The 26,445-nt window shown below is 35.9% G+C and overlaps 1 long non-coding RNA gene across 1 annotated transcript in view; it reads right to left on the bottom strand.

Moving 5' to 3' along the window:
- Positions 1–26,445, bottom strand: part of LOC116567192 — a 59,648-nt gene that overhangs the window by 16,740 nt on the left and 16,463 nt on the right. Inside the window, exon 2 of the long non-coding RNA XR_004276146.1 lies at positions 26,155–26,295. This is a non-coding gene — a long non-coding RNA (uncharacterized LOC116567192). The remainder of the gene's footprint in view (positions 1–26,154; positions 26,296–26,445) is intronic.

The raw sequence follows: 26,445 nt of genomic DNA, 5'->3' as shown, positions 1-26,445 counted from the left end.
GGACAAGGAGATTTTTACATCTGTTTACTGACTAGAAGTTTCCCCATTCCTTCTCACATTGACTATTGTCATTCGAGGAGGAACAAGAATTCCTACCCTTCCAGTGCAGATGCCACGGAGCTCCGGAGCTGTAGGGCTATGAAGTGGTTGTTATATGAGAAATAAGAAGTGGATTGGGGTCACTGGGAGTGGAATGCTGTGACAGTTTATAAGTTAGAACATAAGCATTCCTAACATTAAGATATTTCATCTTACATTATTCTTTATACGAAGCAGAAGGCTTTAACACTGTATATTTTCAATATGATATTGGTAGAATGAGATCTAAATTAACCATTTTCATTGTGTCCCAACTATTTTCCTTTAAACTTTTTGATTTCTTATCACAGCTAGTGTTTCTTATTATAGCTACAAAAACTGGCTGAGTGGAATTAAAATATCTCTGGCAATAAACTGACAGATTTACCTATGAGTTTTGCATTTTCAACAATTATTTTCCTTTCCTTTTTTTTTTTTTTTTACTTGTTTGTTGCCTAATTGTTGGGACTGCACGTTCCATAATTAGTTGCTTGACTATCATCTATAATTTTCTTCAGATATGATGGTGTAATAAAATCTGAGGCTTATACCAAACATCAGCACAGAAATTATATTACAGAACTTTCCTGAATGAAGAAACCAAATTGATGGAATTCCCGTGCCCATTATGTGGTCTAAAACTTTCTGAAAAATGTTTTACTGTGGCATATAATTTACTCAATGTAAGTGGTTTCTATAGAGTTATTGAAAAGCCTTTCTGTCACTTACTGGCTTTAGGATGATGGGATTTTAAGCCCTTTGATCCAGAGCCTATGTTTCACAGTCAAGACTAAAAGCCAAGACTAAAGCATAATTGAACTTCCTAACTTAAAAAAAGGATTGAATTATGGATAGCCTGAGGGGGAAAAAATCAGTATGTCTTCAGACACAGAAATATGTGCTAAAGTGAATATGAAACCTTGAAATATACATGTCAGCTAAAAAACTAAGTCTCAAATTTAGTACATCTACCTATCTTTTTTCTAACTAGCTACATATGTTATTCATTTATATACATATATTAAATATATAAAACAAAATATTTTCTTTCATGTCATTTCACAGTAAAATTATCTAAAACACCTTATTCTGCTTCAGAACAAGAAAACTTTGAGTACTTATATAAGGGAGGAAAAATTACTTTTCCTACTACCCTCCTAGGTTTTCTGGCTGTGTTTCTTTAAAATAGACTGTCAGAAGGTGGATTAACAAGGGAAAAGCATACAAATGTATTTACTAGAAGTTTTGCATGATAGAGAGTCTTCATAAGGAAACAAAGTCCTGAAGAAAAGGTTAAGTCTGAGTCTTTTTATACCAGTTTTGATGAAAAGTGAAAAGTCATAGAAAAATATGATAAGACAAAGAGGTATGAGCTAAAGGTAGTAAATGGGGAAACAACAATGCCTGTTCCTTCAGATTCCTTTTGGCATCCCTTCATCTTTGGAGATAAGGATGCTCCTTTCCTCCGGGTATAGAGAAGGAACCTCTCACATGAGGGTCTTATGATCTGCTTCAGGGGACAAGGTGGAGGTCAGACAGTTTTCCCTGCACTTGCCATTTCTCAAATTCCTTGAACTTTAAATATTCTATTGGACAAGTTGCTATATTTTGGAGTAATGTGTTCTGAACCTCTTTCAACATAATAATTTTAAGTATTTTTAATTTTTTAAACAATTTTGATTTTTTTCTTCCTTTTTACCTCTCAATCCCACATGACTTGGGATAAAATATGTGATTGACATCAAGATACACTACAAAAAATTCGACATGATTGCAGGGTCATCTTATTATATAAATATAATGATTTATGGAAAATCATGAGTAAGAATCTTATAGTTTTTGTCTAAGTGAAATAAGAATCATTTCTAATGCTGTATGATCTGTAACATTTTATGATCCATCCCTATAAGTGCAATGGATTTTTGACATAAGGAATCCAATGTTGTTCATTTTAGAATACACTTATAGATAAAGCATAGATTCAATGCAATTATAAAATTAAGAGTCAGAAACTTCTAATTTTTCAACATTTTGAATGTCTAATTTATACAAATCTTTTTTTTTTCAATTATCTTTTTACTTAGCAAAAAATAAAATGACATAGGAGTTATGTATTATTGGGGATATAGCAAAAAACAAACAAAATGACCAGCCCTCATGGAGCTTGCATTGAGCCACAAGGAGACATTAATTAACTATTAATAAGTTGTATTAATATTTAGGGGCACCTGGGTGGCTCAGTAGGTTAAAGCCTCTGCCTTCAGCTGAGGTTATGATCCTAGGGTCCTGGGATCAAGCCCCGCATCGGGCTTTCTGCTCAGCGGGGAGCCTGCTTCCCCTCTCTCTCTCTCTGCCTGCCTCTCTGCCTACTTGTGATCTCTGTCTGTCAAATAAATAAATAAAAATCTTTAAAAAAAAAGTTGTATTATTATTTGATAATAGTAAGTAAAATACAGCATAAAAAGAAGCAGTTATTTTAAATATGGTAATCAGGAAAGGCTGAGAAGCCTATTACCTTCTCCGAAAAAGTGACATTAAAAGAGAAAGAAAGAAACAAAGAAAGAAAAGAAAAGAGGCACAGAATCAAGTAAGGGACTGAGTCATGTAGGCATTATGTAGAAGAAGTATCCAAGAGAGGGAAGAACATGTAAGAGCCCCTGAGGCAAAAGTATATCTGGCTTATTTCCAGAGGAGGGTATGGCTGAAATAGCAAAAGCTAAGATAAGAAGCATAGAGAATAAGGTCAGAGATATAAAGAGGTCAGGTTATGCAAGGGTTTGTGGAGCATTCTATAAACTTTAAACTTTACTCTGAATAACACAGAAAGCCACTGGAAAGTTTAAGGCAGAAAACTGAAACAATCTAATATGTGTTTTTAAACCACTGATGTGCTGTGAGCAAACTGGAGAGTTAGTACACCACGACCTGAAGCAGGTAGATAAGGTAGTAGACTTCCACTATAGTATAGACTAAGATGACGGTGACTGCTAGGTCATGACAGTGAAAACGGTGAGGAACAGCTCAGTTCTGGATAGGTTTTAAATGTAGACCAAGAGGATTTGTTAACAGATAGTACATGGAGTTTGAAGAGCCATGTGTTTCCCCCAAGATCCTTTACCTGAGCAAGGATGGAATTGTCATCAACGGAGACTGAGCAGCTGTGTAAGGAGAAGGTTTGGTAGGTAAGAGGAGGAAATTGACTGTAGACATACTATGTTTGAAATGCCTATTAGATGATTAAGGATATAGTCAAATAACTATATAAAACATATTAATGGGAAAAAGCTGGTTTAGGAAAACAAATTTGGGAGTTTACATATCATATATACTATATAGTTGGTATATAAAGTCCAAAGACTAAATGAAATCATCTAGAGAAAAAAAATTGTATATAATACATAAAATCTGAAGACTGAAACCTGGGACATTTCAAAGCTCAGAAGCCAAGATAAGAGGAATCAGAAAAGACTCAAAGGGTATAGACATTATAATAGAAGAAAAAAATAGAAAAGTAGGTATCTTGGCAGTGAAGTTAAAACAATGAATTTTTGAGGAAATGCTTAGAAATCTCAGTAAGAGTACAATTCCATATGAATTTAGAAGGGAAGGTAGTAAAAGGTGTACTTTCAAAAGAAAATAATGGGGAGGTATCTGGCTGGCTCAACTGGCAGAACATGTGACTCTCAATCTTGGGACCATGATTTTGAGCCCCATGTTGGGAGTAGGGTTTATTTAAAAAATAAAAATAAATTAAAAAAAAAAAAGGGAGGGGGGAATGTCATTGGCTTTGGAGTGGTTTTAGACCTCCCCATTAAACAGTCATAATAACTAAAGTAGCAAGACTAAAGACCCACAGACAATGTCTACAATAAAACCCAGTAGTAAATTCATTTGGAAAAAAATCAAATAAAAAATAGAAATCATCCATATTATCACATTCTAGAAATATCACACAATATGCTTATTTCCTCTCTCCTTTCAAAACAAACTCAGCAATGTGGGTTTCATCATTTCACTTTTAAAATTTAACTTCTAGATAAAATGAGATTTATTCTGAATATGGTATGCTATAGGAGTATAATGACTGGGATAATACAATATATTTTAAGTAAAAATGCTGATTGCAAAACATTGCAACCTTTATTTAGTAAACAAAATATATAAACTTTCAGAAGTACACTTGGTATGATTAGTACTAGGTGTGTTGTAAGGAAGTGTTGAATCACCATACTGTACACATGAAACCCATATTACACTGTATGTTAGCTAATCAGAATTAAAATTAACACTTTTTAAAAAATAAAAATATATTTATGACCTAAAGATATAGTAAAAAGCTAAAATATTAGTAATACGCTAAAAATATAGACAGATGCATATATGGATGGAGCTGGTGACGTAGAAAGGAATGTTAACAGTAGTTGGGTTGGAATGAGAGGATAGTGAGTAAGTATATTTAATCTTGTTTACTTTTCTACATTTTCCAAATTTTCTATAATAAATATAGTTTTTCTAATAAAAAAAAAAAAGAATGTTAGAGGATTCCCATTGCTCTAAAATAAACTATAACTTCTTTCTCATGAGACCTACCCTCCAGGCTCCTTTCACACAACTCTGCTTTCTTGGCCCTCAAAACACTGTCTGTGCTCCAGCATTAATGAACTATTTTTAACTTCCTGAACCAAGCATGCTGCTTCACGTCCTGTGCCACTACAGATACTAGTCTATCAGAAATGTCCCCTTCTCCCTCATTTACCTGGTGAACTCACTCAGTGAGTCACCTTTCAAGACTCCCTTCAAATATTTCTTCCTCTAAGAAACATTCCAAGAGAGAACTCTGACAATGTTTGTTTTTTTTTTTTCCTCTCTTCTGTGACTTGTTTCTTACTGCTCTAGAATTTGAAACAGCTAGTTCTACCTACTTCATGCCACCTACATGTGTCAATCAAATTGGGAACACAAAAGAAGAGAAAAAAGTCTATTTATCAAGTTCATTGGGAAAAGTCGTTAGTGGTATCCATCATTACCCTCCTTTATTTCTTTTTCCTAGACTCTTCACCTTGGAATGCATATGGCTGGCCAACGCATAGAGACCTTTTTAAAACAATAACTTGAGTTTCCTTGGTCTGTACCAGAGGAATTAATTCCAACAAATTTCAAATATTAATAGGCTAAGACTGAACATATCTTCTTTACAAACTGCCAGGTACTACGACAGTCTGACCAACTCTCATACCAGAAACAAGATGTGATTCACAAAAGTCAAGCTCCACCATGCTTGTATCAAAAGTGAAATTTTACTTCCCTTTGGTTTATTAATGCCCAGGATGTCTGTTAAGAAGTATTTAATTATTATTTGTCCTACTCTTTTAGCTTGCTTTCAGAATCAATATTTAGGTACATGTTCAGAGAAAATATTCTCGAGTTCAATTCTGACTCATCAACATTTAAGAGGTGGTTTTGCTTGTTTTCTTATCTTAGTACTTGCTCTGCAGTAACAAAGAATGAGATGGATAAGGAAGAAAAAGGAAAGTGAAAGCATACACTTGCTCTGTTTTCTCATGCCCTAAGGCCAGAGAAGCATAAACAAAATATAAAGGAGATACCCTATATATGTGCAAATACGTCTATGATAGCAGTTATAATTTTGCATTTTTTGTAATTTATCTCCATGCATTTCTCCACTCTTGAGCTGAGATGCTTAGGATAGGAACAAAGTCTTACTCATTTCTCTATTCTTAGACCTAGAAAACTATTACCATTCAAGAAGTGTTTAATAAAAATTTTTAATAAATAAATGAATATATGAATGAATACTGGAAAGTTAAGGGGTAGCTCCTATCTTTAGTGTAGCTAAAGGTGCAGCTCAAAATTATAGGACCTAAAACAAATGTACATATAAATATAAGGCAAAGAAAAAAAATGTTTAATAGCTACAGATAAAAGTACAACTATATCTCACAAATTATCTTTCTATATATTACCCTAGTATTACAAGACAAACATCGTGATCTAAACCAAATTTCTATCATCCTGTTGTTAAATGTTAATACAATAATATATATGCAATAGCAGATAGCAGATATAAGTGAAAAAAGTAGGGATGGCCAGACCAAAAAAAAAAAAAAAAAAAACAAGGAGGGGGAAGTGGTGGCATTGAAAAGTGAGAGATATGAGTTATTTTTGAGGATATATACTGGCACAGGCATTCTGGAAGTAAATGATTGTACTTAGTAAATTACATATGAGTATGCCCTTTGATCTGGGGATCCTGGTTCTGGATGCATGTCTCAGAGAAATTTTCACATTGTCTGTATGAGGGTTAAGAAGGCAGATGTTTACTTCTTTGTAAGGACAAGAAGCCATAGGCAACTCAAAGAGTCGGGGAATAAAATGTGGTATACACATACTTGTGAAATATTACACACCAATTAGAAACAACAAGATGTGCATGTAAAAAAACATATGGTTCCTGGGGTACCTGTGTGGCTCAGTCAGCTAAGTGTCCAACTCTTGATTTTGGCTCAGGTCGTGATCTCAGGGTCATGAGATCGAGCCCTACTCAGGAGAAGGAGAGAGAGAATCTTGAGAGCCTGCTTAAGATTCTCTCTCTCCCTCACTCCCTCTGCCCTTCCCCTAACTCTGCCCCCCTGTGATAGAAAAACAGTTCCTAAAAGCAGCATTGAATTAAACAAAAAATAAAAAGCAGACCAAGACTTATACCTCAAGACCATATATGAAAATTTAAAACACATAAACATTAATGCTACGTATTTTATAAGATTTTATGAATATTTAAAGACATATCAAACATGACAGAACGGGATTCAATTGATGGGAATGAAAGTAAAGCTGAGGGGTGAAGGGAAAAAATAACAAGTGCAGACACTAATGGGCAAATAAGTAACTCAATTTCTTATGTATGAGAGGTATTGGTTTTATAAGTGAGGAGAAGTAGCACAAGAACAATTTAATAGAAAATTTCCAAATAAAATTTGAACAACCAAATGATATTTAAAATTATTACAAATTTGAGATGCATTTTTAAAATATTTATACTCGTTTATGAAAATTAAATTTTACCTAACCGTCCTATAATCAGGTTAGAGAAATCACAAATCTCTTCTTTAGAATATTTGCATTTCTTCACTTTTTTATATTTTATGATTTTGTGAAATCTCAGCTATTGTTTAATAGGCACTGTTAATGTTGTGATAATGAATCAATTGCATGAGGAATATTTTTAAAGAGATCTAAAAATAGAAAGTAGTGTGAAATTCTAAGATACTATTTTCTAGAAGTCATGTCTTGAAAATTTACAAATCTATATTGGGAAAAGAAATAGACTATCTGTTGGGAGACCACAAATGTGATAAAAATTCATAATATAATAAAGTACAGCAAACAGTCTTTATGGCGATATTAAAACCTTAAAAAGTATAGTCACCCTAGGTGTTGATATTTCACTACTTTAAAAAAAGTTCTGGTCAAAGTAATATAAGATTATAGAAGAGCTTAAACAGAAAAAATACATATAACTAATTCCTAAGCACTTATTTATGATCGAGGGTATCTTTGTATGATTGAGTGATAATATTAAGTGCCCAGAGACTATGATGGAAAGAATATTGATTCAAAGAAGGTGTCTCAGTTATCTATGCAGCTCCTTGACTCTGTGATTCTGGACATTTAATACATGTGATAATAGAATTCTTAACGATTAAATAAGTTAATATATGTAAAGAGCTTAGAATCCTTGGTACGAAGTAACACTATAGACAGTCATTATTCTGTGAGCCTTTGTTTCTTCCTTTTTAATATGGGGATGATACCTGTGAACTTTTTTACTCAATTTTAGTATAGAATCATAATATCTAACACAAGATTGCCAGGAGAATAAAAATGTTTACTGAGCATGGTCTGGGATGACTTCATTAAGAGGGTGATGTTTCAGCAGATATCCAAAAGTAGAGCAGAAAGCAGACCTGCCAATATCTTCCAGAATAATAGTCAAGATAATAGCAGCAAGTATATTAGTCCTGAAAGCAGGAGATTTCATGGTGTATTACAGTGACAGCAAGGAGACCAGTGTCGCTACAGCAGAGAGAGTGAAGAGGGAGTAGGATGAAATCACAAATGTTGGGGGTCAGAAAACATGGGGTTTGATAGATCATTTCTCTCTCTGAGAAAGACTGAAAGCCCGGAGAGTGTTTTGAATAGAAGAGTGACATGACTTACTTGACTTTCAAAAGATGCATTCTAATGTCCATTTTGAAAATAAACCAAAGAGGGCCAAGCACTGAATTAGGGAAAAACCGGTACACTCAATAATCAGCAAAAGATGAGGAAAGAGATGGAGAGAAACAGAGGGATTTTTTTTTTTTTTTTAATGCACTGTGTGGAAAAAAAAACAAGAAGACGACTTCATTTTAAAAATGTAGAGTTGAGGAAATAACTCAGGCTGTAGAAATAAATACGAGAATTAAAAATGGTCAGGAAATCTGAGAGCTGAGAATTGTGTTGTGTATAGCAATATGAATATCTTTGGAGATGCCTGACAAGAGAGTTTCCAGCAGAACGATGTGGTAAATTCTAATTAGACCCAGTAAAGAGTGGGAAGAAGGGAATTAAAGAGAGATAGTATAGATAAATATTTAAGAAGATTTGCCATAACAAAGAGAGGTGGGTGTAGTAACAGTAAGAAAATTTAGGGTCAAGAAAAAGTGTTTAATGTTGATACATTTTTCCACATTGACAAGATTTCTCAATAGGGAAAATCTGATCATCCTAAGGAGTTGAGAGAATTTCTGGAACTATAGTCATAGATAGGCAAGGAACATTGAAATGAAGGGCAGTAGTGGAGAAGTTAGTCTAAAAATCATTATAGATACCTTATAGTTATAGGACGGAAGGTGGAGTGTGTAGTACACATGTGTGGTCATAGCTTGAGAAATGTCTTTTTGATTGCAAATCAATTTTCCTAGAGGAATAGGAAGCAAGATATTCATCTATGAGTGAGTTTGGTATTGCAGAAGAGATTTAATGAGAGAGGAGAAATTTTAAATTACGAATTAAAAGTTGTTGGAAAATAAATGGACAAGGAAAACGCGTATGTAGAAGTCATGAATTTAAAGCATGTTAGGCTGGAATTTTCCTAGCCATATTCATTTGCAAAGGCAGAGTTGAATTCAGCAACATTGAAGGTTTTTCCAGGAGAGCATCAAAACCCAAAAAGGAACAAATGAGTTAAAAGAATTTGCAAAGAAGTGATCATAATAATGATCTTAGGATCTAGAGAGATAAGAAAGTGAGAATATGAAGGGGCTAATGGTGAAAAGTTGGATATAAGACTGTAAGTCCCAATGAAGTTGAAGAATAATATGAATTGGGATATTATATGGAATAGGCCAGAAAGACAGAAGCTAAAGATTAGAGGGGAAGATGTTCAAAATTGAAATTATTGGTCATCATAAAAAAACTAGTACAGGGCACCTGGGTGGCTCAGTGGGTTAAGCCGCTGCCTTCAGCTCAGGTCATGATCTCGGGGTCCTGGGATCGAGTCCCACATCGGGCTCTCTGCTCAGCAGGGAGCCTGCTTCCCTCTCTCTCTCCCTCTCTCTGCCTGCCTCTCCATCTACTTGTGATTTCTCTCTGTCAAATAAATAAATAAAATCTTTAAAAAAAACAAAAACAAAAACAAAAAAAACTAGTACATAATCATGGGAATGAATGGCTGAGATAGAGTGGGGGACAAGACAATTTTGGCAAGAAAAAGTCCAATAACAGAAAGGCTAGAATAGGGGCGCCTGGGTGGCTCAGTGGGTTAAAGGCTCTGCCTTTGGCTCGGATCATGATCCCAGGGTCCTGGGATTGAGCCCCGCATGGGGCTCTCTGCTCAGCAGGAAGCCTTCTTCCTCCTCTCTCTCTTTCTGCCTGCCTCTCTGCCTGCTTGTAATCTCTGTCTGTCAAATAAATAAAATCCTTAAAAAAAAAAAAAAAAAAGCCTAGAATATTCAAAGTGCCATCAGCATAGGTATTAAAATTGCCAAGAATTAGGATAGCCCTAAGGAGGAAGTGACAAGATATGATGTCTTCAAAAAATAAAGGAAATGACAAGAATGTGGCATTCATGTTACGTTCGACTATGTTACAGGATTTATTTATTTATTTATTTATTTTCAGCTCACAAGGTCATGGACATGATATGCATGTGGCAGGTGGAGACAAAGGGAAGGGCACCCTGCTCCATACCATCATTCAGGTAGTCAGGCTGCTGGAGGTTCTCCACATTGTGGCTGCACCATACAGATCACAGGGTTCTAAGTTTGCACCAAAGGGGAGAAAGAAAACTCAAGGAGTCCCTGACAGAGCTCACTATCCTTTGGCATAATCCATAGGCCAGGACTAATCACATGGTCTTGCCTAACTGAAAAGCGATAAGAAAAGAATGGGAACACATAGCTACTTCGCGAGCAACAAATGTCAGACACCTGGTACAGGAAGATGACTGGTATAAAGCCAGGTGGTCGTTGGTTTATTTCCCATCATGCTGCCAAAATAATCTTTCTAACATGCAAATCTCACTACATACCCTTGGCCTAGAGAATCTTTCCATGAGTATATCTCACTCTATGTAAATTTTATCTCAATTTAAGGAGGGGTAGGAAATCCGTCCTAGAGGCTCCTTCTAAATTTTTGGATAAATTTCCAATTCCTTATCTTGGCAAATAGGACCTTTTGTGATCTGGCCCTTGCCTACTTCCCTAGTTTCTGTTCTCTCTCTCTGCTTCACAACATAGTAGTGGCTGGAACGTCCTTGCCTCATTTGCATTAATCTTCTACTGCGTCAAAATTGCATGTAATATAATAGTTTCTGGAGAGACTCCACCGCCCCCCGACATGTTCCTCTGTTTGAAATTCTGTGGAACTCTAATCCTTTACAGCACTGTCCCAGGCCACTGTTGATTCACCTCTCTCTGCCTCCCACCGACCCCCTCAAGGGCAGGACCATGTATAATTGGACTTTGTATACTCTGGGATTTAAAGTTACTGGTACACAAAGCAGGCAGTTAATAAACATTTGTCGAATGAATGAATGAATGAATGAATATGTATGTGTCTTTGTTTTGGCTTTATTATTCCTGTGGCTTTTCATGAAATGCAGATTTTTAAAAATCTGTTTTCCTTTTTAAAAAAAACAGCATGGGTTGTTGTATCAAATGTTATCTTTTATTCCTCAGCATGTCCAGCTCTCTGAGCAACCATTTCTCTCTTTGTAGAGCTTAATCTATCTTTGAATAATTAGTATTTAAACCATTAAAGTCCTTCTCTTGGCAAATTACCGTGATAATAATAAAACCACAAAAAAAGTCTTTGTTTTTCTGTGCCTTAATAAAACACAATTAAAATTTAATAAAAGCTCTGGATTCCCATTTATCCAATTCTGCACATCCGGAGAGAGGTAACAGAGGTGTTACAACCAGACCAATTAAATAGCCAGTTGTGGTTAAACTCTAATTCACAGAAAGGTGAGTGTAATTCTGTACTTAACATTCCAGGGTGGCTCATGGCTTTTTTGAACAGAACGTTCATTTATTCAATCCTGTCCATATTTCAGTATGTTGCAGAGCTGAGTTTTTAGTTTATTATATTTGTCAATATTACAATGAAATTTCTATCATGTTTTCTTGGTCATCCATTTCCTTCCAACAGCTTAGTGTCTAAATACCATCGTTTTAAAACACATTTCCCTTTAGATCATTTACCACCATTGTCATCACAGAGAAGAAAAAGAGAAAATCAGAAGTGGAATATATACTTTTAAGTGGCTGGAGGTCATTTTAAAAATACAAGCAGCAGCAATATTTTCCAAATATCTGTAAAGTATTCTTGCAGAAGTATGCAAACATTTTCCCTTTTATAAGATTTGAAAAATATATTTTGAAACATTAGTGAGAATGGAATTAACATATGCTACCTGCATTTTGGCATCCTCCAAAATGACTGAGGCCCTCTCTTCTTCATTTTATTGAGGGCAGTCATAGGATACTTTGTCAGATAGTTTCTGATGTAAGTCTCGTGCACTAATAGTTGCTATGGGAAACATATATACTCACATATGCCTGAACGTTTGCTTGGTGTATCAGTCTGGCTAGATGGAAGTTTTAGAACCACCTCTGGAAAGTGGAAAGAGGCAAGTAGAGACTGTGAGATTATTCCCTTCCCTTATCTCCGTTAGCTGGTGGCTCCTGAGAGAGGGCGAAGTACCCCACATACTTGTTTTGCGCTTTGTTTTGATTAAGGATCAAATAGAACTTACCGTTGCTTAATAAGATATTTAAAGTTCCAACATGAAAGATATGCTTCATATTTCAAGCCCAATAAATCACAGTTACAGCTTTCGATTGAGGCATTTGTCTGGCAAACTTAGAAAAGCCAGCAGAAACCCAATAGTAGTTGTTGCGTTTTTTAAAATAAAACTATTCATGGCCAGGAAAAACAAAGCTGGTGTTTTCAAAATGTAATCTTCATAGAACTGTAGTGATAATCAACAGAGTAGATTTTTTTTTTTTATTTTGAAGGTCATACATCGTTGAAGGGTTCTATAGTCAAACCTGACGCCATTTTTTTTTTTTTTTTTTTTTTTTTGGTAGTATTGTCACCAATGTTCTTATTCCCTGAAAAGACTAAAGTTTGAGGGGCGCCTGGGTGGCTCAGTGGGTTAAAGCCTCTGCCTTTGGCTCAGGTCCTGATCCCAGGGTTCTGGGATCAATCCCCGTATCCAGCTCTCAGCTTGGGAGGGAGCCTGCTTCCCTTCCTCTCTCTCTGCCTGCCTCTCTGCCTACTTGTGATCTCTGTCTATCAAATAAATAAATAAAATCTTTAAAAAAAAAAAAAAAGAAGAAGAAGAAGACTAGAGCTTGAAACATTTTTAAAAAGTAGCTAGAGGGCGTGGAACATGTGTTGGTGTTGTTGTTTTAGTCTTTGTTTGTCAATGCTATGAATTTTATTTCTTATAAGTGCTGATATTATTGAAGAGGCATTGTTGACAGATTAATACATTGGAAGAAAATTACAGGTTATTTAGAAACTAAAGAAAGCATTGCCATGCCTTTAATAGCCAATAAAGTAATTAAAACTGTTTCACTTGCTTTCGGTTTTTGTTTTTAATGTGCCATCGAAACTTTTAATGTTAATTCCAGAGAAAGGAAAATATTATGACATGCTTTTTACTGCTTTTCCATCTGACTAAAATTATGTTAGAACTGATTTAACTATACCATCTAAATAATACCAGACTAAGTCTCACTCGGGCATTTGTATTAGGTTCTGAGTGCTTCATTTTGTATTTACATATACTGAAATTGCACTTTGGCTCTGTTTATATGTATACCTGTCTAACATTTTAACTACGTTACCTGCATTCCTAAGTTAACATGTCAGTTCACTCAAAATGGTTTAACTACTACTCTTTTAGACCCAGGATTCCTATTTGGGAGGAAGTAGGAAAGGTAATGCAGCGCTTGCATTTTCAGGACCATTTGAATGGACACTGTTGCATACTGAAGTAATCTATACTTCCCTTACCATTAGCTTCTAAATTGTCATTATACACCTTTTTGACATTTTCCAATACAACAATTTCAAAATGAGACAGATTTCTTTGCTTGCATTTTGTAGGAGTTAGGCAACTTGAAATTTTCCAACTGGCTATTTTTTACTGCAATCTGGTTGTTCTCAGTCTTGGCTGGGGAGCTTTGAAAGCAAACTGAAACCCAGGCTTCACCCCGCACCAAATGAATCAGAGCATCTGTGGGGCGGGGACAAAAGAGAGGTACTAAACAAGGCTAAGAGTGTTTATGTGTCCCCAGCTAGAGAACCAAAGTTCTATAATCTCTGCTATATTTTCTTGTAAGCAGCAGCTCTATCAACATGTTTGCATGAATAGTTTCTGATAGCTATTTTGGTTTTCAGGAAGAAAACTAAGCCATCTCCACCACAGATCAATGTTAACAAAATAATCATGTACAAAATACAATAACCATAACAGAATGGGTTATTTTGTTATAAAGGAAAAGATTTCAAGCAAGCATATTATGCCTAATTGTCCCTTTGCAAATTCATTGCTCTAATCTACAGAGTTTAAGAGATATCTGTAATCCCTATAAATGTCTTATCTGTAAGGAATTTGCTGTATTTGGGGAGAAAAGACTATACTGACCATTCTTGGTGCCCTGATCGTATCTCCAATAGTTCTTACTGGTTCTGTACTAATTTGCTAGTCATGCTTCCCAGCTGGGACAACATTCTTCTGAGGATGGACTGTAGACCTCCTGGTTGTTCCTGAGATTTTATATCGTCACCATCTCCCCCCGCCCTCCTTTCCACAGCCCATAGATGGAATAGTGCAACATACAAAAGTCCAGCTCTATAAACATTGAGTACAACAACCTTGGGAGAGCCATTTATACTCCAGAACTCTCACTGGGATCAGGCTGAGGCTCAACTTCATCTATTCGTACCTCTGTTTACCTTCTTCTCTTTCCTCTCCTGCCTGCTTGAAGCCATAATCACTTGCAGAGGAATAAATCTCAAGCTTGCCTTCTAGCAAGCCAAACTAAAACTGTAAGACTATCTCACATAAACAAACACAGAACATGAAAAGAACACAACAATGATACTGATAACAGCTCACATAAAGTGAGTAGCTACATTTTACCAAGCACCATGCAAACAACTCTAAGCAGTTACCAATTACCTTAGTACTTAGAATAGCTATTATTAATCCCTGCTTTCTCCCCCCACCTTATAGATCCAGAATCTAAAGTTTTAAGTGGGCAAATGATATCCCCATGATCCCCAGCTAGCCAAGGGACTCAAGCCTACAGCTTTATCTTCTCTATAAATTCAGTTCTTAAAAACTAATCAGAATAGATTCATAAAACATAGAGATCAGTGGAATTCCTAGGTATAAAGGGCAGAGGTTGGGATCCAACAGACCTACACTCTTGCCATAGACCAACAGTTACGGGTTGTACTTAGGTCCACAACTGAGATTATCTCTACCTTGTCAGATTTTTAAAAATTCCACAAGACACTTATTTAAAGCTCTTAACATAGGTGTTACTGAAAATAAACAAATAATAATGACAAATTATTGCAAAATTACAAAAAATTGCACCCATTTCTTGGAGTCACGGAGTAGCTTAAAATTTTAGTTATGTGGCCAAAGTAGTTAGATATATAATGTTTCTTGGAGAACTAAAGTTTCTAATCAAGAGATTTGGCTTATACATCAATATTAGGAAGGAAGCACATACACACACACACATATGTATATATGTAATCTTACACACACACACACACACACACTAATATGGTTATGGCTAGAATTATATAAATTAATGGATACTTAGTTTGCACAGGTGCCAGGGCATAGCAAACACTAAATGATGTAATTTACTTTGCTAAAAATGGCTTTATTCATACTGACATAAATGATTACAAAAAATAAAGTGGGATAAATAAGCCTTTTGTACAGAAGAATTGCAAAGAAGTTACACAGATACTCCTCTCTCAAGGAGTTTTCACTCATTAAATATTGATTGCACTTAAGGATTTGCTTCCAAAGAATATAGTATAGAAATAAGGGGGAAGTAGCTTTATAGTGGAGAAAACTGGCAAACACCAGTGTGTTGACAGTGGAGAAACCTTGCAAACACTACGTCAAGCCACATGATTAAGGTTAACATTATCAACGATAACATATGTTGATAGTCTATACCCTTGATGTGATAAGAACAGCACTTCTGGAGTTTTTCCCAAAAAAATCCATAACCTTAGCCTAACTATGAGATAAACATCAAAATACCTGAACAGTATTCTGAAAAACTACCTAGGTCTTTAAAAACAAAAAGAGTCTGAGAGTCACAGTCCAGAAGGAGACATGACATCTAAATGTAATATGGTCTCCCAGATGGAATACTGGAATTGAAAAAGGAAATGAAGTAAACACCAAGGAAATCTTAAGAAAATATAGACTGTAGTTAATAATAATGTATCAGTGTTAGCTCATTAGTTCTAACACATGCACTGCACTAAGTAAGATGTTAGTAACAGCCAAAATTGCCTGGGAGGCAGATAGAAACTATCTTTGCAGCTTTTCTGCAAATCTGAAACTATTATAAAATAAAAGGTTTATTTCTTTAAATAAAAGACTTCATGGAAGAGATCTAAAATATAGATAGAATTTTCTAGAAAGAAGTCATTGGCAACCATGAAAATGTAAAAGGCACTTAATGTCACACATACAAGGTAACATTCAGCCTTAAAAAGAAAAGAAATTTTGACACATGGTATAACATGGAAAAATCTAGAAGATACGCTTGGTGAAGTAGGCCAGTCAAAAGAAACTGTTCCTAGAGTAATTAAATCCATCCAGACAGAAAGCGGAAATTTGTTGACAGGAGTGAAGGGAGAGAGAGTGGGGAGTTCCTGTTTAATGGTTACAAAGTTTCAGCTGGGGAAGATGTTGGAGAAGGACCGTGATAGTCCCACAACACTGTGAATGTACTTACTACCATAGAACTCTACGATTAAAAATAGTTAAGAAGGCAAATTTCATGTTATACATGTTTTTGTTTTTTGTTTGTTTTATTTGTTTTTAAGTAGGCTCCACTCGCAGTGTGGAACCCAACGCGGGCCTTAAACTCACAACCCTGAGATCAAGACCTGAGCTGAGATCAAGAGACACATGCTTAACCCACTGAGCCACTCAGAAATCCAATGTATGTTTTAATAAAAAAACAATAAAACAGGTGCCTAATGTCAAAATCAATTCACACTTATGTAGAACTCTAAGTTCCTTGAAAGGCGGTATCATATATTTTTATTCATTTTATTATTCAGTATCTCTCCATGTCAACAATGGCACCTGAAATATATCAGGCTTTTCAGGATGAAGACATCAGGAGGTGATACTAAAGATTTAATTAAATATGAGGGAAAGGTGTGATTTCACAGGAAAATTCAGCATTTAATTATATTATCACTACTATTTTATTTGATTATCACAACTTTTAATCGTAATGGAGACAGTGGTTTCACACCTTGGGAAGAGTCGGGTTTTAATAGGTGTGTGTAATTTTCTTTAAACATTCTATTGGAAAGATTAAAGGGGCTCTTTTAAAAGTTGCCCTTGAAAATTCTTGAAAGAGAAACAGTTTCAGAGGTTTAAAATTTATACATTTAACATAAATGCTACGTTAATCCAAGGCAATTCAACTTTTTGAGTAAATTTGAAATTCTTATACACCCTGTTACTATATATTATTTTGAAGCATCCACTATCACTTAAAAATCCACAAGTTTCATTTCAAGGCCTTTTTGGACTGTGTCTGGCCTCTAGTCCTAGATGTCTATTCTCTGCTGGGGCCGGAATATCCCTGGGAGAATCATCCACTGCCCACTGTGTCTGTGCTTTCACAGAATGGACAAGGTTTTTTCCTGCTGAAGCTCTCTGCATTTTTCCAGAGGGCCTTGCCTTACAATATCAAAGTCTTTGGGATACAGTCATGCATAACTTTTCTCCTTTTGTGTAAGGTTGTAAAAACTGCTTTTACAAGCAGTATCCCCAAATGTCAGATTATCTAAAGCATGTTTAGAGTCATTAGTACTATTACAAGTTGACTTATAACTTAAGCGTAACATTTTGCTGGTCAGTATTGAGAATGAACAGATAATATTGGCAGAGGATAGGGTCAATAACCTCTTCAAATGTTTTGTATTAATGCTGAGATTTCTTTGAAAATACCTAATGTAAAAAAAAATGAAAATACCTAATGTAATACTTTAAACTGGCAATACCTTTAATTGACAAAGTACCATGTGCCAGGCATTCTGCTACTCCTTTAAGTTATTATTTGGTTTAATCTCAAAATAACATCAATAAAGATTATTATGCCAACTATATGAGGAAATTGAGGGGCCTAATAATTAAACATATACCTCAAGATTCATGTGTCCAGTAGGTCAAGAAGTTTGATTCCATTCCAGTCATTATGCGCTTTCTATTTCTAAGGAAGATGCTGAGCATGGAATAGGAATCTCTTAGGATACTTCTTTAATTTAGGGGTATAGTCAATAGTTGAAATTGTTATTTGACATTTTTAAGCTGTAGACATTTCAACTGTAACAGTTATAGTTTATTTCTGAATTGTAATTAGAGGCAGAGATTTGTTTAATGCTGAAAGAGCATAATGGCTAAAAGCAAGGGACACCCGTTTCAACATTTTTTAAAACCATATCCCATTCCTAAATATGTCACTTTTTCTGTAATGAAAAGTCATCCCTAAAAATCATGCAAAGGACAAAGGAAGGAGTTGGGCCAGTTGCCAGGCTGCTTTTTGGTGGAAAGATTTGTATCTGCCAGGATTGCCTTAAAGATGGGATAATGCCATAGGCTCATTCTCTGCCTTCTTCCATTTTCTCCTTCCTTCCTTCTTCTCTTCCTTCCTTCCTTTTCTTTTCCACTGATGGGTCCTTCCCTTTGTCTCTTTTTTCATTTTTTTTTTGTTTGTTTTACTTTTACTCACTTTCCGTCTTTTGTTTCTTTTTCCCCATTACCTGGCCTTGGCTATTAGTTTCATTGGCTCTTCCCCTCCCTTAGAAGAAAAGGAAATCATCCCTGGAACCTGGAGGAGAGTTTAGAATGAAGCATTTTAAGATATACCTCTCCACCTACACTTTCGTGAACCTTTTGTGTAAGCTAGGTCTTTTAAATATTTTTTTGGCTCTCAGGCTAAAACAAATATAAAAATCCATTTCAGTCCTTTCTCACCTCATCTCCTGCAACATTTTCCTGCCAAAAATATTGGCTATATAGCAATAACACCTGTATTTGCTGTTGGATCAAATTCACATCATTTTCTCCATTTTAATAGTTCTTAAATAACAGCTCTCAGTTTTGTTTATATTTATCAGCCAATGACAATGTTAGCTACTATGTAGCCATTAGAGAAGACCACTTTCACTCAAAATAAAGCTTAAGTGAAGTTATTTACTCATGACTCTGGTTTAGACTGTAGTTCGTCTTGCTGATTTAAAATAGTTTTTAAATTTTTTATTCTGATATTCTTCATTTCACATATAATGGTTATTACTTTCAAAATCATATATTAGAAAGTAAATTAATACAGTAACCTACCAATATACAATATTAACGAGGATCTGATTGGACATTGAGGAGATAATTAAGTATTGGAAAAATTTTAAATTGCATCTATTAGGACATCTTTATTCACATCCACTCGGAAAGACGGACATACATTTATATGTACATACTATATGAAACAAACACGTACTTACCCAGTGATATAATATCCGGATAGTCCCTCAGTGAAGGGTTTGCGCCTCAGCTACCGGAATTATGTCAATGGTCTTCACAATGCTCTTCAGGGATCGCATCAGACCCAGAGCCCAGCTTCTTGAGGTCATCTTTCCCTTAAGGTCATGTTCCCACTTCTGAGTAGCCCACATTACCCAATGACTGATAGATGAGGAAATATAAAGTTCTGGCCATCTTGACCCAGGTCAGGGCAACTCTGAAAGGCACTGAAGCTCCAAACCCACTTGTGGGGTCAGCTGAAATGTGTTATAACCTAGCTTTCTCCTCTGCCCAATCCTGCTTCCTTCCCCACCTTTCCCCGTGAGTAGGGGTGGTTAGGTCTGCGCTGCAGTTGGCGTCTTCCTTTGCCCAACCCTGCTTCCTTCCCCTCATTTCCACAGATGTTGGTCTGGGAGTTCTCCATAATAAAGATCCTGCATGCTCAACACTTTTTAAGAGTATGTTTCCTAGAAAACAAATACTCCTAACATTTTTATTCCTTCATATTTAAAGTAATTTAAGGAAATTATTTTTAAAATGCTATAGATACTTTATTGCATACAGATACTTTGGTTGCATTCAATTCTGTGGCTTTCACATTGTTCAAGGTAATTAAAGAGACGTCTCGGTAACCTACAAAAAAATCAACCAATTCATGCTCACACAGAAACACTTTTACCCAGGAAGATAATAATTCCATGAAAATAAAGTCTGGAAATGGATAAAGTCGTGGGGAGGGGGAGAAACCTACAGTGAATCTACAATTCAAAATTAAATGTTTCAATTAAAATGAAAGTTATTTTTTGCCAATAGAAATTGGAACTACAATGTATCTCCATCTTTCAATTAGAAAAGGGAGAAGAAATCAAGATGAATGGGAGCTGAACAACAACAACAAGAACAAGTGAAAGTCTGATGGCAGGAACTCTCTGCTCTATCATCCTCGACCTTCAGCTCCAAATGGGCAGTATACCTTGACACTCCAGCCCACCTCAAGCAGGCAGCAGCTGTTCCTAAATAACTGCAATTTTCTACAACACAGAATATAAATTTCTCTTCAAAAAACATTTTCAGAACCAAGTAATTAAAGTTGCTTACGTCCGTTAGTGAGCCCAGAAATGAAGACCAATATAGAGAAAATAAAATCATGACAAGAGTAAGGATGGAGTGGGGGTTGGGAGACCTCTCTTCAAAAAAAAAAAAAAAAAAAAAAAAAAAAAAAAACAGTATTGTCTTTGAAATTCGAATGCTTTTCCCTAGCATCATGATGTAACCTAACAAAAGTGTTCATCCAGTGATATCCCCACGGACATCATCTGTTTTGACTTTTAAGTTCACTCGAAGTATCTAAGTGTTACTAGAGCCACTTGGAATTACAGAAGAACAACAACAAAAACAACTCTCCGGAGAAATAACTAAGATATTATAAAATCCTTTAAAATGGTTTTGCATTTGGAGTCCATGTTTGCCCCTGACCTCACTCTTACTGATGCTATAGTAGGAATCATGTCAAAATCTATTTTTCCTTCTTAAGATGCCCATTTGAACAGCTCTCTCAAAAAATAAAAAAAAATACTGTGGCTGCTCTGAAAGACTGATGAAAATGAATTCAGGCATGGCCTGGGCCACATTGTAAGTAGATTTTGACAAATGGCGACAAATTGGAAATACTTTACTGATTCATATTATTATTTAGTAACAGAACTAACAATACTGACTGAACTTCAGATTTTTATGCTGGTATTTTATAACAGCTTTTCTGTTATTCATTCTCTTTGAGCTTCTTCCTTCATCTGCCTTTCTCACACCCCATCTCTATTTAAATAGCTGAAGTAAAAGGTACTGGCAAGTGGGTACTGACCAAGTGCTGATGGTCTTGGAGAGAGGAGAGAGTTATAAGGCGTAGCATTTGGGGAAAAAATTGGAGCTCAATATTCAGAGAGTGAGAGAGAGAAACCCACTGTTGTCTGAGTTCAGTAGCCAAGGTATTTTGATTCCATTTCACATCATTAAAAGAAGATTAACTATACTTTCTATTTCTATAAGTATTTGGGAGGGAAAAAAAATGAGGATGAGAAGAGCAGAGAGAGAATGGAATAGAGACAAAGAGAAAAGAACAATCAAGAAAGCCTACATTCAGATGTGGGAACATAATTTAGTGGTTTAAACAAGATTTTTTTTTTTTTAAATACCAAAAGTCCATCAGAAATTGGGAAAGTGCTCTTCCCGTGCCATCTTCATCCAGGGAAGAGCCTGCACTCTTTTCAGAAGAGGGATAAGGGAAATGGCACCTCAGCTCTTAAATGCTTTGGCTTACATTTCACTGACCAATGTAATTCATGTGGTCATGCCTAATTTCAAAGGGCAAGCTTCTTATGTGTTCAGAAGAAAAAGCTAAAGTCTTTAGTGAAAAATTTAATATCTACCACAGCTTATTTTCAAATAGGAATCTGAGATTGCATACACACACACACACACACACACACACACACACGTTTAGATTGATTGATTGGCTGGTTGGTTGGAGATGAGCTAAATAGCTTGTTAAAACAAGAAAATAGACCCAAATGGAGCTGCTCATGCTAAGCCCACATCACCAAAACAAGAGTCTAATTACAATTTGGCTCTCCCAGGAATGGAATCTTAAACTAATCAATCAGGAATCGCCTGATCTGCACTAGTGAGGTCATCTGACGGCTTGACTCCCACATTCCACGGAAGGACAGTGACCTTGCAATAACCAACCTGCTTTTTTGTCTAGAATAACTTCCTTGTTCCCTCTCCCTTCTGTCTATAAAAATCTGTCATTTTTCTCAGACCCTCAGAGCTCTTTTCTGTCTGCTAGATTGGATGCTGCCCAGTTGGAATCAATGTTTGCTCTAATAAACTCTAAACATTTTTAATATGCCTCAGTTTATCTTTTAACAATCTAAATCCATTTCCCTGCACACTGCAATGGCAATCGCTCTAGGATTATTATCTAACAGGAATTTTGGAAAAATATGTGCTTTTTTTTTTAACTGTAGAGTACAAAACAAACAAAACAAAAACGTCCCTGTAGAGGAGATTAGAGAGGGGTGACTTGAATAGCTAATCACGTTATCAGTATATTTCAGTTAAGTGGCTTTTTATAGAAGATATCTTTGTAGCCTCCCCCCCCATCTTAGGTCAAAAGAGAGTGAGTATCAATATATATATTTAAATAGATTCTATCTAAAAGTAGCAATTCTGAGATGCCAGGGTGGCTCAATCAGTTAAATGTCCAACTCGTGATTTTGGCTCGGGTTACGATCTCAGGGTCATGAGATCGAGCCCTGCCTTGGGCTCTGTGCTCAGTAGGAAGTCTGCTTGAGAGTCTCCCTCTTCTTTTGGCCCTGCCCCCCCTTCACTTGTATAGTAGCAATCTTACAACCTTCTCTTTTAATACAAACAGTTTTATAGTTCTTTAGTGTAAATGTTATTTTTCAATATTTCTGTTAACATTCTCTGCAAATTTAGCAATGCATTTCTGCAATATTTAAAAAAATTATTTTTAAACTTTTACTGTGATAAAGTTCATTGATAATACATTGATTAGTTGGGGCTTACAATATTGGTAGAAAAGATAAAGTGGAATTTGAGGGAATATAAATGTCAAGAGGAAAACAGGGAATCATGTCAATTTTTTTTTAATTGTTTTGTTCTCTGGCACTTTATTTATTTTTTAAGATTTTATTTATTTATTTTACAGAGATCACAAGTAGTCAGAGAGGCAGGCAGAGAGGGAGAGGGGGAAGCAGGCTCCCTGCTGAGCAGAGAGCCCAATGCAGGGTTCGATCCCAGGACCCTGAGATCACGACCTGAGCCAAAGGCAGAGGCTTAACCACTGAGCCACCCAGGTGCCCCAAATCATGTCAATCTTTAAATAATTGGTAGAATCAAATGGCTAGTTCAAGTGGCCTACATACTAAACTCTAATTCATGAAATCTAATCTTTTATTATTTCAAGAGTAAAGCTTTATGTGTGTTTACCCCTTTACCCCAGAGTCTAGATAATAGGGAGAAAAAAACTATAATTTTTTAAAAGTTTTTACTCATTTAAGTAATCTCTGTACCCAACATGGTGTTTGAAGTCTTGACCCGAGATTAAGGGTCACACGCTCTTCCAACTGAACCAGCCAGGAGCCACAAATATCTATACTTCGAGCAAAATAGATATAAGTTGGGTATACTTAAAAGCTTATTCTAGAGTATGATTGCAAAATGAAACCTGTTAATAAGATTTTTTAGGATTAAATTTACTTTGAATTAATCCATATGTGAATAATTAAATCATAGCTCTGAGACACTAAAATATAAGCCCATAAACAAACATGATTTACTTAGTATATTCTTTGCTAAGTAACAAAAATGTAAGTGACAATATTATTTTAGACTTGATAAAACATAATTATGAAAAGAAAATAATTCATTGTAGTTTTCCATTACATTATCCATTAAAAAAAACACACAGAAATTATACATTCAGAATATAGTGTCTAAATTTGAAGAACCATCATTTCTTGGTAATTTCATCTGTCTATTTCAGTGAAGCAATCATGAAAGAAAACTTGGAGTTATTGTGGCAAGCATCTCAAAATCAATCCATATTTTCCAAAAGTTAAGAAAACAATATGACCAGGAAGAAACCAACTCTGACCAAATAAGTATTCTGAATCTTTAATTGGATGGTATCTATGTCTTGTGTGTTAGACAATTTATATGCTAACAATGCATGTTCCTAAGCTTTCAAGAACTTCGGAATGATAAAACAATCTACTTTTTTTCCTCCTGCAATCCTCTCTCCCCCTATGCTGACTTTCAGATTTTGAAATCCAGTCCTTTCTTCTGAGCATCTGGCATAAATCTCCATCAGACTCAAAGAGGAGGGGCAAATTCTGTGGTTTGCATGAGAACAGCCTGACAGCTGCCAGTTTAATCCCTTGACGAAGCAAAAATTTCTTCAAGGAGGGAATCCCACTTAACATGCAAACAGTCAGGCCCGATAGAATTGGTTTCTTTCCATTTTAGTGATATTAATTAGAATGAAACAGAACAGCATCCATTTTTTTAATCTTTTTTTCTGAAAAATACTTAAAATTATAGAAAAGGAATTTTATGTCAGCATCAAGATGACTCAGATTTATATGGTAAATTTGAAATTACATTGTGTATGTACAAAGTGCCAATTATTGGGCATACTACCTACTTTGAACATACCATAATACAATAGTTTGGTAAAAACTTTGAGGAATCCTTAAACTTAAGACCCTGAATATAGGATGGAAATTGGAAAAAAGAGATGGGCTATGGGTGGACAAAGGATGATTTTCATGCTTTCAGATTTGTGCTTTTGTTTTTTTCCTGAAGGATCCCAGATCTTAAACCAGATAATCCTCACCACCAGGGCAATGATTGGCCCAATCTTGTAATTCTGGGCAGAACTCCATATACTGGAAAACTTCTATGTCTTGCTCTCCCAAAGTTATAGCTATTTGTCCTTTCATGTGCTATTCCCTGAATCCAGTCTTCTTCAGTTATGCATTCCAGCAATTCACAAGCCTTGGAGCCAGAAAGAGACACAACTAAATGGAGACTTCCCGAGAGACAGTCAAATACCGTCTCCCAAGTATTGTTCCGGCATCCGTTTCAAAAGCATGGCAGAATTATTTCGCTCCCTGCAGTGGTCAGCACCCCTGGGTGCTTTGGTCATAATCCAAATTCGAGTTGAGCCTGTTCTGAAATCTCTCTTTGTGTCTTGGTTGAGAAAAAAAAAAAAAACTTGTAAGAATCGACCATGTCTAGTTCCCTTTTTGTGGTTCTAATCTATTAGAGGGAGTTGTAATTATGTCTCTGTTTAACCCATGACATCAGAGACAATCTTGGGACAATTAGAATCTCATTACAGTCATTATCAAGTACAACTCTTTATTTACAAGTCTCATTCTTATTTTACATCCTCCCCAGCCTGCCTCAGAGCACTAATAGCTCACACAGAAATTATTTACCATCCTTGGGCACTCTTCTAAGTGCTTTACACATATTTATTCATTGTGTGAAGCACTCTGGACACCTTCTCAGATTTCCCTGATGGCCTATCCCACAGAGGCCTCCCAGCCCTGGCTCTTCTCCCTACTTTCAAACTCCCGATGAGCCTCTCTGCAGGGTTTCTCAAGGAAACACAAGGGGAAGCTGAATGGCAATCTGGAATCCTAGGAGAACTAGCTTGACATTAAAGTGAACTTTGAACGTTGACCAACGGGAAAGAACTGATGAGGGATCACAAAGGTAACTTCCCCCTCCCTCCTCTTCTGTGTAGCTGTTCCCTATTGCAACTTTTCCAGGTAATTCCCAACTACAGGGTAAACATGCCTGCCAAGAGACCTGCTTTTTCTCTAGGTGGTTTGCTGTGAAATAGCTCCCGATCAACAAATGTCACATCACATCATTTCACCTTCTTCATTACTGCAGTTACCTTTTTCTCTGACTCTTACCACCCTGGACTGTAACCACCAAAATAAAAACCTAGCCTCTTAGATCTTCCCTCATGCTATGTTTTCTGGAAGACCTGGACGAAGGTTCTTATTTAATTTCCATAAAAATCTTATAAGGTAGGTATTGTAGTTTTACCTATTAGATAAGAAAAACTGAAACAGTGTGATTAAGTAACTTACTCAAGTTAGCACGGCTAGTAACTAGAGGCCAGGATATAAATACAGGCCCCAAGGGTCCAGAGATGCATGTTCTCGAATCACTGCTGTATGATATCTGCATCAGGAGGCCAGTTTGGAGCCAAATCTCTGTTAACTTCATCTCTACAAGCACAAAGAATGATTAGGAAGATAAAAAAACACTGGAAATAGTTGTCTTGGGTACTGGAGCAATACCATGGAAAATGTGAAAATAGACAATACCACAGTGTTAATTAGATCTGCTACCTAATTGAATAGCAATGCCAAGGAGTA

This window comes from Mustela erminea, chromosome 1 (genome assembly GCF_009829155.1).
Source record: "Mustela erminea isolate mMusErm1 chromosome 1, mMusErm1.Pri, whole genome shotgun sequence".
Lineage (NCBI taxonomy): Eukaryota > Metazoa > Chordata > Mammalia > Carnivora > Mustelidae > Mustela > Mustela erminea.
This window is presented reverse-complemented; position numbering and strand designations above follow the sequence as displayed.